General features: G+C 40.8%; 1 pseudogene; it reads left to right on the top strand.

The window, feature by feature from the left end:
* The first annotated feature begins 3,777 nt into the window (after window positions 1–3,777).
* Window positions 3,778–5,443, top strand: LOC107969050 (multifunctional methyltransferase subunit TRM112-like protein; annotated as a pseudogene).
* The last annotated feature ends 2,680 nt before the right edge of the window (window positions 5,444–8,123 follow it).

Raw genomic sequence — 8,123 nt, 5'->3', positions numbered from 1 at the left:
AAAATACAAAATTACCCGGGTGTGGTGGTGCGCGCCTATAATCCCAGCTACTCGGGAGGCTGAGGCAGGAGAATCGCTTGAACCCAGGAAGCAGAGGTTGCGTGAGCCAAGATCGCGCCATTGCACTCCAGCCTGGGCAACAAGAGTGAAACTCCATCTCAAAAAAAACAAAACACACTTTGGGAGGCCGAGGCAGGCGGATCACGAGGTCAGGAGTTGGAGACCAGCCTGACCAACATGGTGAAACCCTGTGTCTACTAAAAATACCAAAATTAGCCAGGCGTGGTGGCACATACCTGTAATCCCAGCTACTCAGGAGGCTGAGGCAGTAGAATCACTTGAACCGGGGAGGCAGAGGTTTCAGTGAGCCAAGATCATGCCATTGCACTCTAGCCTGGGCGACAGAGGAAGACTCTGTCTCAAAACAAAAAAAGAAATATCACTTACAATCCGGGCACAGTGGCTCACACCTGTAATACCAGCACTTTGTGAAGCCGAGATGTGTGGATCACTTGAGGTCAGGACTTTGAGACCAGCCTGGCCAACATGATGAAATCCCGATCTCTACTAATATTATAAAAATTAGCTGGGTGTGGTAGTACATGCTTATAGTCCCAGCAACTCAGGAGGCTGAGGCAGGAGAATCGCTTGAACCCGGGAGGTGGAGGTTGCAATAAGCCGAGATTGCACCACTGCACTCCAGCCTAGGTGACGGAAAGAGACTCCATCTCAAAAAAAAAAAAAAAGAAAGAAAGAAAAAGAAAAAAAAGAGATACCACTTATAAATTTTAAGAAATAATTCAAAACAGAACAAAGATTTATATAAAAAGATGTTTATAACAGTAGTATTTAGCATCTTTAAAATTGGAAACAATCTAGTTAACCAATGTTTAAAAGTAGTTCAGTAAATTATCTTATGTAAATATTTGATGGACGATTATGCAACCATAAGAACTATATTAGTCAGAAAGTTTTTATGGAATAAATTTAAAAGACAAGATGTGTGCAGCATAATCTCAACTATGTACAAAATATATAGAAAGAAATATATAGAAATATATGGAAAGATATGGAAAGAAGATGGGACAAAAAGATCCCATTAATAATAGCCACCAAAAAAATGTCTGAAACCTAGGAACAAAATGTATGTGTGATGTCAACACAAAGCCAAATATTCACTGGAAGACATTTTAAAAACCTGAGTATATGAAAAGGTGTACCATGATCCCTGATAGGAAGACTCAATATTGGAAAGATGCCATTTTTACCCAAATATTTGATAAACTCAGTGTAATTCCAATCAAAATTACAATAGGATTTTTAATGAAATTGACATGTTAATTTTAAAATTCATCTGGAAGAATACATACTTAAGAAGAGGTGGGACTTTTTTTTTTTTTTTGAGACAAAGTCTTGCTCTGTCACCCAGGCTGGAGTACAGTGGTGCCATCTTGGCTCACTGCAACCTCCACCTCCCGAGTTCAAGTGATTCTCCTGCCTCAGCCTCCTGAGTAGCTGGAATTACAGGTGCATGCCAACATGCCCAGCTAATTTTTGTACTTTTAGTAGAAATGGGGTTCACCATGTTGGTCAGGCTGGTCTCAAACTCCTGAGCTCAAGCAATCCACTGGCCTCCGCCTCCCAAAATGCTGGGATTACAGGCATGAGCCACTGCGCCCAGCAGGGATGTTTTTTTAAGTACAATGAGGAACCTCATCCTACCAGGTATCAAAACATTTTATATAGGCCACTGCCACTGGCTAAAAATAAATAAGTAAATAAACAAACCATATTATACAACAACAGTAATTAGAGTATGGTATTGGCTCACAAACAGAAAAATAGATAAATGAAAGAGAATAGATCATCAGCTACTGGCACAAGCATGTGTGGAAACATTTCAAACGATTGAGAATGGGTGTCGGGACAACTGATTATGCATTTAAGAAAATAAGATATATCTGGCAACATGACAAAACTCCATCTCTACAAAAAAGATACAAAAATTAGCCAGTCATGGGGGCGCACACCTTTAGTCCCAGCTACCCAGGAGGCTGAGGCAGGAGGATCACTTGAGTCCAGGAGGCAGAGGTTGCAGTGAGCTGAGATCACTCCAGCCTGGGTGACAGAACAAGACCCTGTCTCAAAAAAAAAAAAAAAAATATATATATATATAGGTAGATAGATAGATAGATAGATAGATAGATAGATAGATAGATAGATCTATCTTTTACGTCACACCATTCAAAAATAAACTCCTTCTTCCCGGTGACTGGTATGGACCAAGTTCTGAAGCAGTGAGCAGGGTGAGGCCAATGTGGCTGGGAATGCATAGCTGGAGGCACACAGGAGGCAGACAGCATGGCAGGGACATTTGTTATTTACAAGGGTATTGAGAAAATTAGGAAATATATTGAGGATGGTGAGAATGGGTTTCTCTGTGTTGGAGAAGGGAGAAGCCTAAAATGAACCTTATGATGCTGGGTTGGAGAAATCAGTGTGTTTTGTATGTCTACTTCCTGGTTTTGATGCTTGTGCTGAGTTTAGGTAAGATAATGCCCTTGTATTTAGGAAATATGAGTTAAGGGCTTCGTGTCCTCAATTACTCTCAAATGCATCAGAAAAAATATCTAATACGTATATAGTGTATAGGTAGGGTGGAGGAGAGAGAAGAGATGAAGCAAATGTGATGAAATAACAATTGGGGGATCAAGTGAAGACTTTATGGGAGTTCATTGTGTAATTCTTGCAACTTTTCTGTAAGTTTGAAATTATTTCAAAATATAAAGTTTGAAAAATAAATTCCAGATGTATCAAAAATCTAAATAATTTTACTTCTTGGAACCTATCCCCCAAAATACTCTAACATATACAAGAATATATTATATATGTATAAGAGTCCTTATTTCAACATTCTTGATCATCAAGAAAAGTTAGATATATAGGAATATGCTTCAATAGGAAATGGTTTGATAAATTGTAGAATGTTTATACCATGGAATGTTATGTAGGCCTTAAAAAGAATGGCCGGGCCGGTGGCTCACGTCTGTAATCCCAGCACTTTGGGAGGCCAAGGCGGGTGGATCACGAGGTCAGGAGTTCGAAAGCAGCCTGGCCAATATGGTGAAACCCCGTCTCTACTACAAATACAAAAATTAGCCGGGCTTGGTGGCACACGCCTATAATTGCAGCTACTCGGGAGGCTGAGGCAGGAGAATCGCTTGAACCCAGGAGGTGGAGGTTGCAGTGAGCCAAGATCATCATGCCACTGCACTTCAGCCTGGGTGATAGAGCGAGACTCTGTCTCAAAAAAAAAAAAAAAAAGAATAAAGTAGATGAGGCACAGTGGATCATACCTGTAATTTTAACACTTCGGGAGGCTGAGGCAGGAGGATTGCTTGATCCCAGGAGTTTGAGACCACCCTGGACAACACAATGAGAGCCCATCTCTATAAGAAATTTTTAAAAATTAGCCGGATCTGGTGTGCACACCTGTAGTCCTAACTACTCAGGAGGCTGAGGTGGGAGGATCACTTGAGCCCAGGAGGTTGAGGCTGCAGTGAGCTGTGATTGCGCCACAGCATTCCAGCTCTAACCTGGGCAACAGAGCAAGATCCTGTCTCTAAATAAATAAATAAACAAACAGAATAAGGTAGATTTATATGTTCTGACATGGAAAGATCTTGAAGATATAGTTAAATGCAAAAACAAGTGGACCAATAGAGTATGATATCATTTATGTTTTTTTTTAAGTTTAAAAAACTGCTATGGGGTAGCATGTGTGTGCACATACACGTGTATCTGTGCTTACAGACACATAGAAAATGGTCTGAAAGAACATACATTAAGAATCTACTGAGCTCGCATGTGTTGGGGCTGGGACCCGTGGCTTCCCCCTGTGCCTCCAGGCCACCGACGTCTGCATCTGCCCTGTGGAGTTCACCCCCACTTCGTGGCGCCTATGATACCCAAGGTGGAGTGGGTGGTGTTCCTGGAGGTGGCTGATAACTTGCACCTGATCCAGGTGCTAAAGGGCCGGTTGAGGGATATGAGGAGAACGAAGAGTTTCTGAGGACCATGCACCTCCTGCTGCTGGAGGTGGAAGTGATGGGGGGGCACCTTGCAGTGCCCAGAGTCTGGACGTATGTTCTCAATCAGCCACAGGATCCCCAACATGCTGCTGAGTGAAGAGGAAACTGAGAGTTGATTGTGCCAGGCACCAGTTTTTCTTGTTATGACCGTGTGTATTTTTGTTGATGTATACCATTTCCGAATTCTGCCACATGTATCCCTAACCCTTGACCCAATGACACACCAAACAGTGTTCTTGAGCTCAATAGTGTATATATATATTTTTCTCATTAAAGGTTCAAAACAAAAAAAAAAGAACACACATTAAACTGTTAGCAATGGTTAACTCTAGAGAAGGAGAACGGTACTACTCTTTCCAATTTTTCCATAGTGGCCATGTAATCTTTCAATTACCAGTTGAAAAACAGCCTAAGTACAAAAAGGCAGGAATATGTACACTACATTTTCAAAAGATTTCCTCTCAAGTTGATTACGATATTTAATGTTGGGAATTATCTTTATATACCTGGAAAATTCCTAGTCCAGATCCCACATATAGGGAATTGGCCTTCCAATGGACTGTGCCTGGGTGCACCTTATCTTTCACTTATCAGAGGATTAGGCAGCCTGCTGAGCCACTCCCTACTTGCTGGGCGACAGTCCAGGAGTGAATTCCCTTGCAGCTTTCCAAAAGGAGGTCAAACAAGTCCTCAGGGACTCTCAATGGAAAGAAGTTGCCAAAGGCTAAATTTGGCATCGAAGTCAGGCCCTGGACTGGGATAAACTTGTGCCAGCACTTTTCACTTATGCTTTCAAGACCTTGATCAGAATAGGCAGAACTAGACAGCTCTTTCCAAGAGCAGCTTAGCAGCTCAAACTGGAAAAACTTACCCAAGCCAGAGTTTTGGAGTGAACCTGAAAATGTAAAATTCTTTCTCTGCCTCCTTGACTCCTACTATCTCTTATTTGAAGGGATAATTCCTGCCAACCTGATCAGAGCCCCATTTTAGCCCTACTCAAGACAGAAAAGAAAGGCTGGCATAGTTTTATTTCCCCCACCCCGACCACCTACTCCCTGGTTTTTTAGGTATAACTGACCAGTTTTGCATTTAATTTGTCTTGTTTGGTCTTGTCTTTTCATACAATATTTTATTAAATTGTAATTCACATACCATAAGAACAATCATTTAAAGTATGTAATTCAGTGATTTTTAGTATATTCACAGAGCTGTGTAACTGCTGTCACAATAGATTTTAGAGCATTTTCATCACCCCAAAAAGAAATGTTTTACCCATTAATGGTCACTTCCCATTTCCGCCTCCTACCCCTAGGCAACTAGTAATGTACATTCTAGCTCTATAGCTTTGCCTATGCTGGACATTTAATATCAATAAAATGATTCAATTGTGGTTTTTTTTGTGTGTGGCTTCTTTCACTGAGTATAGTGTTCTTGAGTTTCCTCTGCATTGTAACATGTGTCAGTACTCCATTCCTTTTTGTGGCTGTATAATATTCCATTGTATATCTATATCACATTTTATTTATTCATTTATCAGTTGACTGACATTTGAGTTGTTTCCACTTTTGGGCTATTTCAAATAATGCTACTATGAACATTTGCATCCAAGTTTTTGTGTGGACATACATTTTCAATTCTCTTGGGTATATACTTAGAATTGCTGGGACATATGGTAACTGTATTTAACTTTTTGAGGCACTGCCAAGTTGTTTTCCAAAGCAGCTGCACAAGTTTGCATTCCCATCAGCAATGTATGACACTTCCAATTTCTCCACATCCTCGCCAACACTTGATGTTCTCTGTCCTTTTGATTATAGCTCTCCTATCGGGTATAAAGTAGTATTTCTTTGTGGTTTTGATTTGCATTTCCCAAATGATGTTGAACATATTTTCTTTCAATCTCTGGTAAATAAGAGAACGTATTTTCATGTGCTTATTGACCATTTGTATGTTTTCTATTTTTTATTCTAGGTGACTGTTTTCTTAATTTTGTTTTCAGATTTTTCATCAGTAGTGCATAGAAATACAATTGCTTTTGTACACTAATTTTGTATCTTCCAACCTTGCTGAACTTGTTAGCTCAATAGTTGTTTTTGTTTTGTTTTTGAGTCTGATCATCTTGATGAAAAATATTGCTCAGCCAGGATGAGCCCTCAGCTGCCGTGTCCTACCAGATCTGCTTTTCCCTACTCATTACCCACTTTATGTTATTTCTAGGAGGGAAGGCTTAGTGCATTTCTTTTGAAACTTTGCCTGCCCCTGACCTGCCTTTCTCTAATCTGTGGCAGGTGTTTCTTTGGCTACTAATCCTATGTAACTAAAGTTTTTGCCACCACTTACTGTAATGCAGAAACTGGTAATACTGTTTGCTAGGGAACAAAGACTGCAATAAATTCCTCATCTGCTAATCTTCATAAATATCATTTCATGCATCTGTTCATTTACTGCAATTTCTACCAATAAAACCTAGGGTTTATGTGGTCTGGTGTTGGTGTCACTGCACCAATATGATGTTTATCATTATTGTCAACAAGTGCTATCTTAGTTCATTCAGGCTGCTATAACAAAATACTATAAACTGGGTAGATTATAAATAGCAGAAATGTATTTCTCATTAATCTAGAGGCTGGGAAGTCCAAAATCAAGGTGCCAGCAGATTTTACGTCTGGTGAGGGCTTGTTGTCTGGTTCAAGGATGGAAACTTCTTGCTCTGTCTTCACATGGTAGAAGAAGTAAGGGTCCTCTCTGGAGTCTTTTGTAAGGGCAAGAATTCCATTCACAAGGGCTCTGCCCTCATGACCTAATCACCTTCCAAAGTCCCCACCTCCTGATACTCTCACCTTGGGGGTTAGGATTTCAACATAGGAATTTTGGGGGAACACAAATATTCAGACCATAGCAAGCCACAAAGAGGGGAGATCCCAAAGAGGATTCCACCACTTCAGACCATGGAGTAACCACAGATGCAAATATTCCATACCAGCAGAAGAAAGTGAACCAGGGGTAATCTGGGAATATGCCATCAAGCTACCCTCCACTAAGCCAAAGATGAATTATGTAGTAATTGCTACTATAAAACATAGTATTTTAAATTGCCATCTAAATAAAGTATGATGCAGCCATCAAAAAGAATAAGGGGGCTCGGTGCAGTGGCTCATGCCTGTAATCCCAGTACTTTGGCAGGCCAAGGTGGGCAGATCACTTGAGGTCAGGAGTTCGAGACCAGCCTGGCCAACCTGGTGAAACTCCGTCTCTACTAAAAATACAAAAAACAAAAAAAATATAGCCCGGCATTGTGGCGCACACCTGTAATCTCAGCTGCATGGTAGGCTGAGGCACGAGAATAGCTTGAACCTGGGAGGCAGAGATTGTAGTGAGCCGAGATTGCACCAGTGCACTCTAGCCTGGGCAACAGAGCAAGACTCTGGAAGAAGAAGGAGAAGGAGAAGAAGAAGACATGTTATATAAAACAATTTTCAAGATACAGTATTTTGTAAAAAAGAAAATTATAGAAGTCTGTGTTGTATTAGTTTTCTACTGCTACTATAAAAAATTAACACAAACTTAGTGGCTTAAAACTACACAAATGTATTGTCTTATAATTCTGTAGGTCAGAATCTAGTATGAGTCTCATTGGGCTAAAAATCAAGGTGTCAGTAGGACTGTGATCCTTGCTGGAGGCTTCCTTGCCCATTCAGATGTTGGCACGATTCAGTTCCGTGCAGTTGTAGGATTGAGGCCTCAGTTTTCTTGAGAGCTTTCAGCTTGGTGGAGGTGAAAGTTTTGAGGGCTTCTCTCTTAGCTCCCAGAGGCCTCTCTCTGGTCCTTGGATACAGTCTCCCATATTTCAAAACTAACAACCAGGCATCCAATCCTTTCACACCACCATCTCTCTAACTCTTCTTCTGATGTCACAGCTGGGACTTTTAAGGACTCACGTGATTAGACTTGACCCATCCAGAAAATCCTGGCAAGGAAATAGGGGAGACTGCAGAGTGATGGTTAATGGGTAAGGGATTTCTTTTTTGGGTG

This window comes from Pan troglodytes, chromosome 19 (genome assembly GCF_028858775.2).
Source record: "Pan troglodytes isolate AG18354 chromosome 19, NHGRI_mPanTro3-v2.0_pri, whole genome shotgun sequence".
NCBI classification, from domain to species: Eukaryota; Metazoa; Chordata; class Mammalia; order Primates; family Hominidae; genus Pan; species Pan troglodytes.
Note: the sequence above shows the minus strand (reverse complement) of the source record. Positions and strands in the feature narration are given on the sequence as shown.